Source organism: Bactrocera neohumeralis, chromosome 3 (assembly GCF_024586455.1).
Source record: "Bactrocera neohumeralis isolate Rockhampton chromosome 3, APGP_CSIRO_Bneo_wtdbg2-racon-allhic-juicebox.fasta_v2, whole genome shotgun sequence".
Classification (NCBI taxonomy): domain Eukaryota; kingdom Metazoa; phylum Arthropoda; class Insecta; order Diptera; family Tephritidae; genus Bactrocera; species Bactrocera neohumeralis.
The window spans coordinates 9,136,372-9,151,311 of NC_065920.1; the positions used below are offsets into that span (position 1 = coordinate 9,136,372).

Genomic DNA, 14,940 nt, shown 5'->3' on the forward strand with positions numbered 1-14,940 from the left:
GTAAATTAGTATGGTTTCGTTAAAATAAGATCGATCGTCGTGCTCAAACCGATATCCAAGAGGCACCGCTTAGCCGAGTTCACGGATCATGGATTTCGGTTTGAGCACGACGATCGACATTCTTTCTGGTCGAAAAACCATATTGATTTATAAGATACTATGAAATTCCAGTATTAGAAGTAGTTCGCTCTATTCTGAAAAAATACAGCTGTACAGCTTATAGATTATCAACCAACAGAGTATCAATCCATAGTGAGGGTGAGCACTTTTCTTGGCAATTTAAAGGTTATGTTAAAAATTTGTTAAAAAATTAACACATTCAAAACTGCCTGTCGATTGGCTTAATTTCTTTTTAATTCTATATTAATCACCACCGCCGATCGAAACAGCAACAACAACAACAATTAAGAAACCTACAAGCAACCAAACCTACATACAAACCCACTAACAGAAGTAAAATAACAATGAAGAAATTAACGAAAATGAATTTCGACGGAAATTTTACGGAGGCGTTAATAATAACAGCGGGCGGTCCAATGAAACCACACACACACATACACACACAAGCGCATGTGTGAAATCAGCGAGTGTTGAAATATATTTGGCTGATGAACGTTTGGTCGGACGCGGCGGCTGCTTGGTCGCGCATGCGCTTATCGGCGTCGAACAATCAAGGCGATTCAGAAGCGTCACGCGAAAACAACAACAATAAAATATACCCACAAAACCACATTAAATCAAGCAACTACAACAATCAACTAACAAATTAAAGTGCGTCAGACGAGAGTCGGAGACCGATCGTAAGTATATAGTATTCGGCGAGGCGTTAATGGTGCAACGCATTGTTGCACAGTGGCCTTAATGGTGGTACGATGGGGTTAAATGTTAATAAGGATGAAGAACTTAATAAGCGACGAAAATTTTTGGACCAATCTCGCTCCTTTGCGATACCAGATGGAGTTCAGTCCCTAGGACTAATAGAAGTAGAATTTCACTAGCCTCTATGACTTAATAAAATATACCTCTTCCGTTGTCTTAGTGTAATCTTGTCAATGCAGGCACCTTGTTTACCTGGCACCTTGCTCTTGACATTTCCTGCAGTCTTTTCGATCTATCATCCCCATTCTGCAAACGTGTGCCGCCAGTAAAGAGAAATCAGGGAGTATTCCGATAATTTTCTACAGTCTATTCTATCGAGTGTCGGCAGGTATTTCGTATTTCCGAATTTCCCTTTTTACACATGGCTTTTGCATATTTCCATGCTTATGTCCAGATCGTCGTATAGACAATTTTTGGGTTTCCCTGTGTGATCACGTTTTCGGGTATCAGCCGTACACCACTCTCGGCAAACTCACTACCCTCGATGCCTTTGTTGCCTGACACCCACCAGAACTGAAGTCGCTTGCTTCTGGTGACACTCTCCGCTACGGCTCTGCATTTTTACGCAAAACTAGGTGAAAGCCTTGATTGCTGCTGGGTTGTCTAAATAGATGTTGACTCGGGAATTTTCTGCTAATCCATTAGAGGTCAGTTCTGTGGCTTTCATGATCTCAAGCTGCCTCCTGTCGGAGTCATTATATTCCAGCCAGCGGATTCCTAGCGAAGGCTGACGTATTATCCCAATCATCCCCTTATGTTAGATTGCTTTATATGTATCCTCAGAAGTGAGTTAATGAGTAATACCACAGCCATTGCTAATGAGGTACCTGGCGGTAGGTATAAAATACTAGGGGTAGAGACCCCCGAATCTAAAACTCGAAATGAAAGACGACAAAGGAACGAAACGGACGGCGATATCGTTCCAAATGTCAATGGGAGACGGTGCTGCTATGTACCACCGGTGGGCACTGCGATCGTAAGAGCTGTGTAGCCAGCGGTCACACCTCCAATTAACGGGAGCAGGTTGTGCCAAAGCGCTGTGAGCATAAACGCGGAAAGAGAAGAAGAACTTCTTCGCTCTCCTATGCAGGCGACCAAGGGCTCCAACTCTGGCAACAAGAGAGGGTCCCGGAAGAAGCCAAGAAGGCGTTGTGGGCAAAAGCGAGTTACAAGGCGTCGGAATATGCAACCGTCTTGAAGGCAAGTCCAGCCTGAGGGGAGAAGAGGTGAAACGGCTGGCTTGGGCTAGATGGGAGGTGAAGAACGGTCGGGCACAATTCGCCACTCGGATACAGGCGTCCTTGAAAAAGAGGAAGTGCAAAGACGCAGCCGGAAAGCTAGACGTTCAAGGCAGCGGCGGCGGCCAATAAGATTGCGAAACGGCATTTGATCGTTGCGCTCATAGACCGCAGTAACCCGCTGAGACAAATGATATAAATCTCACCAAACGAAATCCAATTCAACACACTGTCCACATAAGCAATTATATTTGTGAGCTGCAGTGGCACCTAAAATAAATTGAGGATGTTATTTTGAAATTTCGCCATTGTTGTTGTTGTTGCATTGCTACGACCGATTTTGATGAACGTTGACGGTGGCACTACCATTAACGCTACACGCTCACTTGGTGTCAATGTCAACAGCAACGGTTTCACTATCACATCGCCAGGCGGCGATAATATCGGAGAGCCCGTGGCGGTGGCGAACTCGAACGCGAACTTGATGTCGCTGTCGATGTCGATCGCCATCAACCATCCATCCAGCCGACACTTCACGCCTTTGATTGCTTTAATTACAAGTTAGTGCGGTGCTGTTGTCATTGTTGTTGTGCTACATATGTTTTTACTTGTGTTGCGCGTTGCAAGCGGCGAAGAAACAAATTGTGCGCCACTAAGCTATCGTTAATTTTCCGTTGAATGCGCGACGAAGCTGAAAATTCGCAGGAATTGTGGAATGACCCGGCGGCCAGTGTGGGCAACAATTACTAAAGTAATATGTGTGTATGTATGTATGAGTTTGTGGCGTTTTATATGAAGTTTTGACATAAGTATGTACATGCATATACATATGTATACATACGAGTGTGCATGTGGCAGCAATGACAAGTCGACTAATTGAAATCGAACCTAAATAAACAAAATGAAAACACGTGCTGACATTGACATTGCAACGTGCTATTGAGCGACTCGTACAACTTGTGGCATGCCGCATGGCTTATGACTAGTCATCGTAGAAAATTTAAAAAAAAAATTTCGTTGTTTGAATTAATAAAAGCGCGGCTTTTTGGCCAAATTGCTGAGCCATGGTTTCAATGGTGTCTACTTAGCGGCATATATACATACATACATGCACTAATGTGGATAATTCTTTATGTAAGTACGCATCAGGCAAGCAAACAGGCTTTTTGGGCTCAGCAAATGTCTACTTTGTACAATTTTTTCCTTCTAAAAACGGCAACACATGAAACTAAGCCCAACAACATATACATACATACATGCACATATACACGTACTATATATATACATATCTATTATACATATAAATATATATATGTACATATATTTGTCATACGCATGTGTCATCTCCTGCCCAACCCATTGTGAGTGGGTCGCAAGCTGTCGAAGTTGCCAGTCAGTCCTGCCACGCAGCCACACAGGCACCAGCAACATTTCTTCCGCCTTTGCGCCTCTGCTCTTGACTTACCACTGGTGATATGACACCTAAGTTAAATGCTCTGCTGTCAGACAGGTACAAATATTGGGTGTGCCCCGTAACTGCATATTATTGTTGGGTGTACATCTGCTGCTCGCTTCATGCAACGTGTTACAATGTCGTGTTGCTGTTGTTTTTATAGTGTATGATGTGGCCTGCTGTCATTGTAATTGATTTTTATTGTTTATTGCTCGTAATGTTACAATTTCACTTAAGTACATCAAAGCATATGTGAGCTTATGTACACACCAACAAACATACATAAAGAAATACAACTCTGTTCTAAGGCAAATGACTTCTATAACCGAGCCCATTGTGATCCACCCGTCCATTATGATCTGACTGAGTTAACGGTTATATACATATGTGTACTTGGCATTGGTCTTTGCAGCTTTTCCAAGTTATTGGTTGAGCTTTCTCTCCTTTTCCAATCTTAACTTTCGATAAAATAGAGGCGAGTTGTAGGTTTATCCATTCCCGACTAGCAAAAAACATTTTTCACTTCTAAAGCCAGATACGTGAACTCATCCATAAACCACAGTGTATATAAGTAGTATATAGTGATCTTTGGTGCGGTCACTTCATATTAACAATTTCGAAGCATGACTGAATTCGTAGACTTCTTAGCGGTTTAAGTCCAGAACCGCTGTCGGGCTTTTACCAACTCTCAACAATAAAAAAAAATACAACGCAGTAGTTGGTAACGGGAAAGAACCCCGGTTTACACAGGGTCAACCAAGAATACCGACGGGAAGTTAAAATGAACTTCGAACCTCGAGGTAATTAGGGAAAATTTTGTTCATTGACAAAGCCATTAAGCCAGAGATGGGCCTCATATGAGGTGATTTCTCGTTGAATGTGAATTTTTCGGAGTAATTTCGGTGAATTTGCGTAATAATCTTGGACAATTGCCAATATACCAAGGAGAAACGTGACATGATGAAATGGCGAACCTTACTGAAAGCACTGACAAAACTGTACACAAATCTTTGAACAAACATTATCGAAACGATGGTCAAGAGCTGCCTAACAGAAATATCATGAAATGAAATGAAATTAATCACGTTCGAGGAACGATTTTCTTTCAAATTTTTTTCTGTCTTCTAAACTAAATTTTACCATAAAACATCTTACAAGGCATAGGTCATTTTACCGCTCCCCAAATTCTATGGAATATGATGATTTCAAAGGTCTTGTTATCAGACCAAATATGATAAAATGAGATTCACTCTCTCAAGTATATACGGAGCCATCAAAAATGTCGTCAGCACCAGTGATAACACAACGAATCAATGATGACAGTAAACAACTCTGTTAAGGTTCTCTCGTCTCACAACTGTCTCTTCGTTAATTTAAAACAGTTCAGTGTGTAATATCTGAGTTGTAGTGAGTAATAATCATTGATGAGGCTGAGACACAGAAGAATGCGAAATTGCCAACAACAATACTTATATCGAGCATGATTCAGTGTCTTCGAAGTTCATATTTAATATACAACGATAAAATGTGACCTGTAGATTTTGAACTGGGCGTGAAGAAATTCAATATCAATTAGGGCTAATTATAGCAATGGTGGGTGTATAGCACTTAGATGTAGACTTGAAGTTTGTAATTATTGCTGCCGGAAATTTCTTAATATATAAGTACAAATGCACCGTTTGTACAATAAACAGTATCAGTGGAGAGGAACCCACAAAACTCATATGAGAAAATAAGAACATCGAACACTCAGCTGCTGACCAGTCTTTACAATAATACTATACTTGTGTGTTGATTACATTCTATGTTTCGGGATTTTACTACCCTAGCAAACTGGTAACACTGAACTTTTTCCGCAAAGTTTGACATTTTTAATGCTATACGTACTCAGAACGTTTTGACGTACGAGCGCTACTTCTGTTTACAGTAACTTAAAATATTCATCTTGTTCAAAAAATGGAATTAACCATTAAAATATACAATTATTTTAAATGTATGCGAGTTGCTTGTCTGAATCGCCACTCAATAAATTTTTGTGACTTCAATTCGACTTTAATTATAAATAATTGTCTTGAGGGAGTTAGTTACCAGTTATGGAATATATTTGCTCTGTTCTTAAACTGAAACTGTCAGATTTTAAACCCAGTCCCGCCTAAGAAATGCTAACTAACTCAAAAACTGGAGAATGACTGGGCAAAATAGTAAAGTTAGAAGATTTGAAGAAACCAAAAGATGAAAAAAATTTAAGGAAAAAAAATAACAGAGATAAGGTGATAAATGAGAGTAAAAATTATACAGAGGAAAATGAAAATATAAGAGGAAAGAGTTTAAAAAGTTTCGAAGAGGAAAAGAGCGAAAATGGGGTTGCAAATTATGTTAAAAATATAAATAGCAAAAGGAGAAGCGAATAAACAAAAGAGAGGTTAAAACAATTATGTACATACATATATTTAGAATATTTGGGAAAAAAAATACTTTTCATTTGAGGAAATACCGAATTTGACAGGGGTTATTGACCAAGGCAATGATTCAATCTCCGAAGAAATTATTCAGATAGAGTTAATATAGGGTTATTATACTTAGCTGTCAATAAAAAAATACCGATCAAAGCTCTTGTAAAGAATCGTTTGTATTTGTAAAGGGTATTACACCTTCAATGCTACGAAGTAAACATCTTTTTGTTTTGGTTAGTGTCGTTGATTTATCATAGTATTTCAAATATTCTGTATAGTTAGAATTATAAAGTTTGTTTTTGTTAAAAATATGCCTTGCAATACTAATGTTGCATAATAATTATGGTAATACAACTCTTCTGTATTTTTATTTTGGAATTTAGCTAGTCCCCATCTGAAACCAAATACAATTTTTAAGAGAGCCCTAACTAACTTTCTGCTTTCATAAATATTTGCATGCGATATTTATTTTTACAGTTAGCTGCGAAAATATTTACATATTTTCAATGTAAGTGCGTTGTAAATTTGTTGTCGAAAAATGTGCAAATGTAAACATAATATCAACTAACTGCACTACACTACTACTACTTTATACACTCATATACATATACATATATAATTACTGCAGCGGTGGCTTAGTGCATTAGTACTGTAAATAACATTATACATATTTATGGATTTTGCAGTCCACTTTGCGGTATTAATGTAAACATTTTAATTAGACAAATTTCATATTTTATCACATGTATTCGAAAAATCTCGAAGCCTGCATGTGTGTCTGTGCGCGTGAGCATTTTTCGCTTAATGAAAGCAAAACATATCCATTACAGAGATAATAAATAGCGCATAATAAAGCTCAAAATTAACGGTCATAATTAATTATTGAAAAATTTTGTTTATTTTAATAAGCGAAAAACCACTTTGTGGCCTTTCATGTGGGCAAAATTACTTTTCGGTACAAATTAAACATTTCCGATAAAGCAAAAATTTTGAAAAAAAAAATTTTTAAAAAGAAAATAGAAGTAAAACAAATGAAACATTTTTATATGAACGAGCAGATTTTAAAATTGTTTTATATTTTGAAAAAAGTTGCAATCATAACAAAATTAATGAATATAAAAATATTAAATTTTGAATTGCAATATTTTTGGAATTTACTGACTTAAATTTAAAACATTTCAACGAAAAATTTGTACAGAAATTCTTTTTCCCAATTTGGAATAAAAAAACTTTCGAAAATAAATTTTATAAATTTTCTAAAAATTTCAAAAATGTGTTTTCTAAAAGTTTTTAAGTAACTAAAATAATTCCTTTGTTCTAATAACTAAAGCCTTCATTCAAAATTAATAATTTCTAAAGATTTTTCCAACGAACTTTTCAAATAGCAATATTTTTTAAATTTAATAATACATACATATATGAAAATTAATCAAAATTTTCTTTTAAAAATATTTTTTTCATACTTCATATATGAAAATTAATTTCAAAATTTACTTAAAAAAAAAAAATTTAAAAAATTTTTTCAGAAATATTTTTTCCGTTTGTTCTAAAAACTCTCGAAAATATTTTTCTTTTTAATATATATGCATTATAAAATTTTTTGATTAAGTGTTTTTTTCCTCTCTAATCACTGTTTGAAAAAATTTTAATTTCGAGTAAATTTACTTTAAAAAAAAAATTTTCTTTTCAATGAAAAACCAAAAATTATTTTCTATTTTTAATTTTTCAGAAATATTTTTAATTTTTCTTAAATACATTTTCCATAATTTTTTTAATTTTATTTATAATTTTTCTATAGTTTAATTTAAATTCTTCGAAAATATATTTTCTACAATTTTTTAAACATCTACAAATGTTTTCCGATTATTTCTCCATTTTAATCACAAAAACCTCTTCGAAAAATTTATATTTTTTAAAGAGTTTTCTAAAGAACTCTGATACATTCAGCTTTCTCTCACGTTCTAACGTTTCAGAAATATTTTTTTTTTCAGAATTTTAATTTTTTTTATTTTTTGAAAACATATTTTCTATTTTCTCAAAATTTTCGAAAATATATTTTGTAGAATTTTTTCCATTGTAATCACAAAAACCTCCATTAAAAATTCGTATTTTTTTTAATAAATTTTCGACCGCTGGCTGACACTCCCAGCTGTCTCTCGCGCCCTGTCACTGTCCTGTCATTGTCACCATGGCAGGCTGACTGGTGTAACGAATCCACGCATATGCCCTACTTTTCCCACACAATCTGTCAATATATACGTATATATATATGTGTGTGCGCCTTGTGTGTCCTTTGCGGTAACTCATTTTATTTTCCCGCCGAAATCCTTGACAAATCGCTGTTTGGTTACGCTCCATTGATATTGAGTACAAAACCGAATTATGAAACCATAAAATGCATTTACCCATTTAATTTAGAAGTGTGTGGTATTTATTTTTAAATATTATGTGTACATACATATGTATTGGTGAAGAATTTATTAGATGTTTGAAGTAGAGTTGCCAGTTGAATGAAAATTATTTAATATTAATATGAATTTAAAAACTTTGCAGAAGTCTCGAGGAAACATCAAAAGTAGAAGTGATATAAGTACATATCCTTAACCTATATTATAGAGTGGGTCTTCAAAGTGTGGAAAATAGGTAATCTTGATGCACCGCGACCCTGTTTTTCGAAGATTAAGAACGAAATCTGAGATTTGAAATAGCTATCTTACCTAAAATCAACAAGCAAGAGAATAAGTAAGAAGAGCAAGGAGAAGTAAGTAGTGTTATAAGAGGTATATACAGAAATGGAGAGAAGAAGAAAGAAAACTTTGAAGAGATTACACTATCAATAATATAAAAAAGTCGGAGAAAATTTTTCCGAAAGACTTCCTACATACGATTTTGGATCTCATATACTCGGTAAGTCACTACAATCCAAGACTTATTAAGGGAATTGAAAATAAGCTTGGATTAAGGATTAGCTCAATATTTTATAAATTTTTCTCAAACATGGCAACCCTGCTCGCACACAAAAACCGAAAAAATTTTCAGAAATAATTTATAAAACCACTCGAATTACACACGACTGAAAAAACCAAGCAAGGCTCCTCAAACCAAAACTATTCTTAGGCTCAGCGACTTAGAGCGTGACAAGAACACAATGCCAACCAACATACAAAGCGCATGCGCAACATAAACGAGTCCTTCTGGGCACACATAAACGCGAAGCCTTTGTCCGGCTAGCTTGTTATTGCTTTTCGTCGAATACTCCTTGCCTTTTGGTTCAAATTCAAATTTCCTACACAAATTATGTGGCATAAATTCACAAATTATCGGTTTATTGAGCATTTTAATTTCGCTAATCGGCTTCCAGCCGAACATACACACACACACATACCAATAAAGTGCTAACAATTAGAGCGGTTATCGAGCGATCGCTTTGAAGACGCTCTACTTTACCTGTGCGCCAACCGCAAGAGCCGATTCTGCTTTCGTTGTTGTTGCTGTTGTTGCAATTGGCGACTGCGGCATTTAGCACGTCGCGTTCACAACTAATTTCGCAGTCATTTTGGCGAGTTGCGCTGAGGGTTTCTGTTGTCTGAGCTTGCACGGAGTCAACTGGCGGCGGCATATTTTACTTCCTTTTGCTTTTGGCTGATCTTGTTCACGGTCTGTGGCGTTCTGGCGCTTGACTCGGTTCGCTTGTTATGTGAACTAGTTGTTGTTTGTGTTGTTGGTATTTTAACCATTTTTTAACGATCACAATTCTTCTTACTTTGTTTGTAGTCTCGATGTGCTTGTTGATATCTTACCTCTTTTGAGGATCGTTCCTTAACTTGCCACAGCGCCGACCTAGCCGTACATCCTTTTACTTAACGAATACACTCATATATTATTCTATTTTGGCTTGGACCCTTTCCGTTTACCCAATTATCGTTTAATATGCATTTTGCTATATATTTTTTAAAGCCAGTCTCAGTTCTCAGCGCGCTTCTCAGTTCGGTATGAACTCGCTTGTCTTGCGACTAACCTTATTTCGTTGTCTACGTGCCTTGCTGCCTTTTTGACCTGCCTAGCCTACTTGGTTTTTCCCTTCTTCATCTTGCGGTGGCAGTTTAGTTAACGTTTTCGTAATTCATTTAAGTCAAATTATGCGGTTCCATTTAGCTTTGATCTCAACTTGACTCAAAAGCGCGTTTTTGCGGTCTAGACGAACAAGTTAGTTATTTTTGTGCTTACTGAGTCGCGAACATATTTTTATTGGCTTAAATTTGCATTTAGGTCATGCCGAATATCATCGCCAATGTACTTAACTGGTTATTAAGCGACGTTTCAATTAATTTTTGCAATAATCATAAATATTATTAAATGCAAGGATATGTCGAAGATGAGAAAATCAGAAGTATTGGTAAAGAAGATACATAAATACATATATGATGGAAGAGTAAAACGGAATAAGTAAATTCATAAATAAGGAAGAGCGAATTTTGAAATTTGCTTTGAAATACATAAGTAGGAGTGAAATTCTAGTTCTTATTTGAAGTGAAAACTCTCCCCCTCTTCACAGTTATGTTAAAAACTCTTAACTAGAAACCAAGGTAAGGAACCTTGTTATCCATAATTTAACTAATTTGTGTCGAAACTATTCTGAACACAAAATCCATCTAAGCACGTAAATCTCATACTCCATTACGGCTTTGGTTTTTGTATTTTTCTACTCAAAACACGAAACCGTTGAAAGTTTACTTTCTATTGATCTCTAATAGACTAGAGAATGGACAACAGTTTGATTTTCGAATACATAAAATGAAGAATACTATAGTGATACTCAGCTGACCTTAAAGAACCTAGAGGAAGAAACCGGATAGATCAAACCAAGGTCTATCCCAAATTATGTTAGATATAATCGAATCCAACCGGATACCACGATATCATCATAGTTCAATCTGGTTCTATTCTGCTTTGCTTGGAAGAGCTTCGGATCGATCTTTAAAAGGCTAAAAAACTTTAGACAGAGAATCTGAATTCCGGCATTACTCTGAAAATATCTATTCAGACATAATAGAGATATATTTGGGTTGTTCTTTAGGCGACTTAAGAGCGTAAGCGGAGACTGCGTGTTGATTAAGTTTCATCAAGTTCGACCGGACTCCTAAGATAACGTCCGTGAAAGTTCAGCCCAGTTTTACATCGATTTACTTAGGTTATTTACGGATCGGTCTAAAAGAGATCCTAAGACAGATCTTGAATTGTTATCGACTTAATAAAGAGATACTTGGGTTGATATTGAAGAGACTTGAGCACGTAAGTGTAGACTTTGAATTGTGATAAAGTTTCATCAAATATTAACTCCAATTATTGGAAAGGTATTCGAGTTTACCTCTAAGTGGCAACAAAATGTAACCAGACACTTTAGACATAATCAAAATTCATCCGAACTCTATTCCGATATCGTAAGGAGATTAACAAATCTAAATGGCGAGAATTTGGATTAATTTTTATTAGACAAAGAAACGTAAACCGAGATTTTCAGCTTGATAAGATTTCGCCAAATTTAACCCCTATTTATGTTAAACATAATCCACTTAATTATGATAGACATTCATGTTTATTTTTAAGAAGTTAAAACAACAGTTAAAATCTCATCAACATAAAGCTCTTTTCCGATATACTTAAGAGATATACGGGTCTAAAAAGCTTAGCCAAACACCTTTAATTACATCAAAGCTCTGAAAATCTCAATTAACCGTTAAAGAAGATATATTTGAGTTGAATTTTAAGAGAGCAGAGACCTTTAGTTCTATCTTAAATTATTTTGGTCTTACTGGCATTGAGAAATGTTCTGGTTTATCACTAAAAAGCTAGAAAACATCACTTGAGGTGTGGGAAAGTTAAGAAATATGGAAGGATAGTTTCATACCATGTTCAGACTAGGGTTCTTTGCAAGAATAATGATCTGTTTTCGGCAACTATCTCGTAACTAATATTATGAAGATAGATTTTCCCAAGGAATATTTCTGATCTCTCGCTTCTCTCTGGTTACTGGGTCCCAACCAACCTCGGCTATTTCAAAATAAACTAGCTTCCCAGAAAAATTTTCCAATCATTAGCATATAATAGACAACTTCTCCAAAAATAGTGTTGGAAGTCCATAAAACTTCCTCAGGACTTTGAGTATATTGGAGAGTACTGATCTTTCAGAATGTTTCCTAGATAACCGGAGATTTAGTCACTGAGTTACTGCAAGGTTCCGCCAGGTTCTATCGCAATTTGTTTGTCCTATCCCAAATATGTTAGAAGATGTTGGTCTTGAAAACTGCTATACAAATCAATTTTTAAAAGGGAATAGTTAAACAGAGATCTTGAATTCTCTCAAAGCTCTAAAACGTTCTTTTCTAAAGTAGTAGAGAGATATTTGGTTTAATCTAGGGACTAGGACAATAAATGTAGACCTTTAGTTGCTGCAAAGTTCCATCAAGAAACGTACTATTCTGAACTATAAGAAAGTTATTTGGTTTGATCTCTAGAAACATAATCGGAGACCTTTAGTTGCTGCAAGGTTTCGGCACGTTCTTTCTCGATTTAGTTGAGTTGTATTAGTCCTACAGGTCTTGTAAAATATTAATAAATAACGTTGATTTATAAAAAGTGGCGGAAAACGTAGCTTGAGATCCTGAGAGAGATTCGCTTAAGTCGAGAAATATGGACGAATAGTACTGAACCGTTTGAAAGGATAGTTCTGAAACGTTCTTGGCAAATAAAAACATATGAGTTTCTCTAGTTATCACGGAGCTGATATTGCCACGATGGTTTTCCCCAAGTCATTTGTCTGAACCCTTTCCCTTTTTCTAACTAGTCATTGTTGTGGGCTCTTACGTAAAGATTTCTAATTTAATTTCGTAGCAGAGCTAATTCCAATCATTAGCAAAAAAATATATCTCACGAGGCGATTCGAGCACACGGAAATGCAAAACTCCTCCAAAAATAGTGTTGCCATTCCATAAAGAATCCTCCGAGCTGCGAGTATGACGCACAGGCAACAAAAGTCAATAAAATATTAATGCAAAAGCAATATGCTTGTAAAACTTATTAATTAACAGCAGCAAGCAGGCACCATAGAAGCCGCAACGAGCTCCGCGCGCACGGCAGCTGCCGCCTTGCCACATGGAATTCCATTAACACGCTCGCGTAAATCGATTAAATTGTGAAAATGGGCTCGTAAAATATTAAAATCATAACTGCTGCTTTAGAGGAAGGCAAAAATGGAGAAAAAATAAAGAAAAACGCGCTTTCTTCAACAGAAATTTTTCATAGTTATTTGTACATAGTTTCAGGTTGAATGCGCATTGGCTACACCGATCGGCAACGGAACGCGGTTGGCCAAGTTCGGGAAGCCAAACGCGGGTGTTGTTGTTTTTGCATTTTTTGTTGTTATTGTGGGACTGCCAATTTTATTACCCGCATAAAATGTAACAAAAGCAAAATGAAGTGGCAGAGAAACAACAACAAAGAGAAATAAATAATATCGGCGCTCATATACAAACGCGCTCGTGGGGCTTATGGAGCTTGTGAATGGCAATTCGTGTGCGTTTGCGAACGCTTTTAAGTGTTTAAACGAAACAAACCAATTGTAAACGTAAGAAATTATCGAATAATAAATATGAGTTGAAGTACAAGTGAAAAAGTTCATCGTTAAAATCGCTGGCGCGGTGAATGGCGGTCGGCCGGGTCAGGCCAGGCGAAAAGTATAAGAAGCAGAAAAAGAAGAAGAGCGGCAGCAGCAGCAACATAAGAAGAAGAAGCAGCAGCGACTAACCGCCAGCAGGCTAAGATCACTCTTTTGTTGCTGCCTCTCCACCTCCTCCTGCTCCTTCTTTCTTATATATGCACTCAAGCGCAACGGCAACAAATGAAGTGTGGCACAGCGCTGAAGCAAAGGAAATAAAAAAAGCTGTATGTGTGTATGTGTGCATGTGAGAAATGTATGGCAAATAAATTTCTGCGTTTTGTATTCAAATAAAAGTTCATAAATCGGCATTAAATACGACGGCCAAGAAACCCTTTATTGGTCCATGAAGAATAAGAAGAAGAAGCAGCAGCAGCAGAAGTGGCGTTCCATTGTATCGATGAGCCAACAAAGCTGTGTATAAGCCATATGCATATGCAAGTGTATTTGTAACTTTATAAACATTTGCGTGAAATATCTGTAGTTGCATTCCGTTGCACCTTGCGGCCCTAGGTCGTGGCCCAAGTGGCTTGCAGGCAGGTAGACCGACGCAGTTGAAAAGCTTTATGCATTTTACGGAATTGTGTGTGTGCATGTGTACTTGTGTGCTGGCTCATAACTCAAACTTTTATGTTCGCACGTATTCGGAAATTTTTATTACTCATAATGAGTGATTTCATGGAAGCCCTTTGTAATTGGTAAGGCAAATTTATTGCCTATTGATATGAGTGTCCCTAAGTGTTGTTTGTTGTTTATTTGCTGTTGCAACATGCATATGATGATAAATTGTATGTTGTTGCTTGCTGGCGGTGTTTAACTATAAATGCTCTTAGAGTTGCATTCAAACAGATTTCAGGTACCCTTGCTTCCATTGAGACGAAGATCGAAATCGGATCGAAGCTCAGATCATAGATTGATCATATGTATCTGTTTTCGATGAAGTTGGAAGATTTGGTCGATGACGCTGTTAAACTTAATGGATGGAGGCTGTCGAGTGACCATCTAACTGATAAGTAGTGTGGATTGAAGCTGGAAAGCTCATTATACATAGAACAGGGTATATTATATAAACCTCATATCGCATATAGCAGCCAAACACACTGACCGAGCAAGAAGATATAAAATTTTTTTATATGTAAAGAGTATTATAGCAGGTTGATTGAAAAGTCCCGGGCTGACACATAGGTGGCGCCACTTGAATGA

The 14,940-nt window shown here is 36.4% G+C and overlaps 1 protein-coding gene across 2 annotated transcripts in view; it reads right to left on the bottom strand.

Annotated features, from left to right (window-relative positions):
* LOC126753325 (protein sax-3) overlaps nucleotides 1-14,940 on the bottom strand; it is a 293,802-nt gene that overhangs the window by 166,243 nt on the left and 112,619 nt on the right. The gene's annotated exons all lie outside the window — the stretch shown is intronic.